The sequence below is a fragment of the Zonotrichia albicollis genome, chromosome 4 (genome assembly GCF_047830755.1).
Source record: "Zonotrichia albicollis isolate bZonAlb1 chromosome 4, bZonAlb1.hap1, whole genome shotgun sequence".
NCBI lineage: Eukaryota > Metazoa > Chordata > Aves > Passeriformes > Passerellidae > Zonotrichia > Zonotrichia albicollis.
This window is the reverse complement of record NC_133822.1, coordinates 71,146,912-71,150,005: the sequence shown is the minus strand read 5'-3', so window position 1 is coordinate 71,150,005 and position 3,094 is coordinate 71,146,912.

Sequence of the window (3,094 nt, the reverse complement as noted above, 5' to 3'; positions counted from 1 at the left end):
TAACAATTCCAACAAAAGAAGTTTCATTATTCACCTGTGAAAGAAATGGGAGATGTAGGGCACAGGAATTAACACATTGTCCAACATGATACCTAAAGATTAAAAAAAGGGATCCAAAAAAAGTCCCCCAAAATTATTAGAAAAATATAAAGTTCAGCCCAGAAGCTAAATTGTTTTGTTTGGGGTGGGTTTTTTTGTGGTTTTTTGGGTTTGTTTTTGTTTGTTTTTTAAGCTATGAACTTTTTGCTCTGCGTTTCTTCTCACTTTTAAATTTCAGTCCTCAAGTCAGTGGTCATTGAGCCAGCTTCTCAAACCATGCAAGTGAATGGGAATCCTGGAGCTAAATAGAAAGATTTGACCCACATAATGTTTTATTTACCAGTGTCAAAATTCTTGTGTTGCGTTGTCAGCCTTGACCATATCAATTCAATTTCCACCCTGGATATTTAGCAGGAACCATGGCCACTACTATGATGATGGGTGACACCTCTCATGTGCTCTTTAAAAAAGAGTAAAGCTGAATTAAATTTACTAAAAAATTAGAGAGACTGACCTTTCTAGAACACAGACAGAGGTCTAAAGCCACTATTACCTTTTAGCTAGAACTATTGTGCTGGACACAATTTCAGTAAATTACAACAAAAACACTGATTATTATTATCCCTTGTCAGAGAAAATTAGTAGAAAATTTCAGTTCTATCCTGAGCAGCTTAATTCACTTGCCTAATGTTAATATGAGGGTTCCAGTATGAGAAGAAGTAACCTTTAACCTGGGCTGGGAGGGCACCAAAGAGCAACTCTTTTATTAACAGCTCTCATGGGCTGACACCTCCATGTGAGAAATAAGTATTTTTATAAGCCTCTCTCCAAGATGTGACTGCCACATTTTCAGATCTTTAAAAAAGATTTGTTTAAAAAAAAACCACAAAGTCCTTACTGCCAGACAGAAGTACTGCCAGAAGGGCTGGATTTTGAAATAGCAGCTATTTTATCTGTCCAGTTTCTAGGAGCTTCAGAATATATAAAGCTCTACATATGTTAATGCAAATAATAGGGGTTTTTCATCCGGCTTTATGCAGTTTTATTACCTTGGGTAAGAATAAGCCAATTGAATGCCAGATGATTCAACTAGAATTCACTAGAAAACATGTCAAGTAAATAGACTGCCCACCTATAATTGCTGCCAAAGTGATTAAAAAAGTAAATCAATAAAGATCCTATTGTTACATGAAGCTGCACATTCTCTTGGCACTGCACATGGTAATCATGCACTGATTGATCTGGGACGGTCAGCACCACACCCTTATTGATCACATGCAAAGGCAATTCAAAAGTAATCATGAAAATCACCCAATTCCTGCTTTCTAGGGCATTTATAAGGCTTGGTCAATTATGCCCTTTTCCCAGCTTGTAGCCCCAAATTTGGGTAAATGAAACCACATGGGGACTAAGAGCCATCCCAGCTAGGAGCCCTTCTCTCTGAGCTGCTTCCCATGATGTGATTCACTGTGAGCTGCCAGCACCCATGAGAACAGGTAAAATTGGCACTCTGAGGGAAAGCAGAGTATTTTACATCCAAATGTCTATTGGAGCAAGGGTTTATTTGTCCTTATGTTTTCTATCTGATGTTAAAACACTGTTGCATCTGCTTAAAGAAACAAAATTGCTTAAGGAAAAACTATTTTCCTTATGAACAGTTAGGTAAAAGTAGCTTCATGAAACAGAAGTTATGTGCACCTCTGAGTTAAAATAGTTTTTTCTGTCCAGTCTTAATTTGAGATTGGCTTTAAACTTTCATGAAGAAACTAAGCTGAGGTGAACTTGTAACTTCTCTGATTGGTTTGCTCAAAGTAGGATCATTTTGGCTATCATGGGTCAGAAAACAAAAGTGGTTCTTGGCATAAGTCACAGCTGTTTTCATCCCCAATTAAATGTCTGAAAACTGTGAGCTTTTTGCTGTGAGTTCTTGCTTTAGACTTGTAATAGGCTAAAATATATTTAATTTAAGGAAGCAAGCTATTATTACTTATATTTTAAGCTTCAGAGTTTTTAGGCTTTGTGTTGGAATCACAGTTGAGGTGTTTTTTTGTTTCTTCTAGGTAACCTTGGAATCTTTATTCATGCTGGTTATATACTATTGTGCTTCTATTTTGTGATGTCTCATATTCTAAACTGAAGAGGCCAAATTTGAGTAGCTATAAGGACAGATGGAAGGAAAGAGCAGAACCCATGTTTCAAAAAATGCCATCAGAAACACTGAGAGCTCTGTTCAGAGGAGCTGACCTGGTGTTCCACTTCCTTGTGACTTGTGCATGCATTTACATTTGCACAAGTCAGATGTGGGATGCTTCCAGCTGTAGGTGGGAGCATTTTGATCAGGTATTAGTGATCTTAATGAGCTCCACAAAATGGAGAAGTTGACCTGGGAAATCAGCAGACTTTGCTGTGGATAAAGTAGCAGGAACTTCATAAAGCACTGTGAGTTTGGCTCTTCCTAATTTCCTTTCAAGGCTGTAATAGCTTTTGTTTGATATGAAAGAAAACATAAAACATTTCCTGTGCCACTGCCCTTTCTGGTGTATGGTACCTATAGGGGAGAATCTGCCTTAGGAAACAGTTTTGGTCCAGGCTGTTTTTAGGTTCCTCTTTTTCCTTTTGTTTATAAATTCAACTGACTTGATTTTAAAACTTGTTTTTCTAACTTAAACCTAGTAGCATCTCTTATTTTTATAATTACCTTTATCTGAATTTCAACCAGAAAGAGAAAGAAATAGCACAATCATTTGATAATGTTAACCTTAAAAAAAAAAAAAAAAACCCCTGTGTTTATCTACTTGCTGTTTTTCACTTGTTGCCTAATTAAAGTATTGGATGGTTTTAACCAAATTATTTTCTCAATCTGTTATTTGAATTCTGCTGAAAATGTTAGCTTTCATGTGTTTAAACCTTTATCTTTAACATACAGATTGAGTTTAGCATACAGTATTGGATTCACATAATTTAATAGGTAATATAATTCTGGGGGAAAAAAATCTCTTTCACCCCAAGTGAACTAATTAAATAAACTAGTTAACTTCCTAGTGTTGCTGTGTTC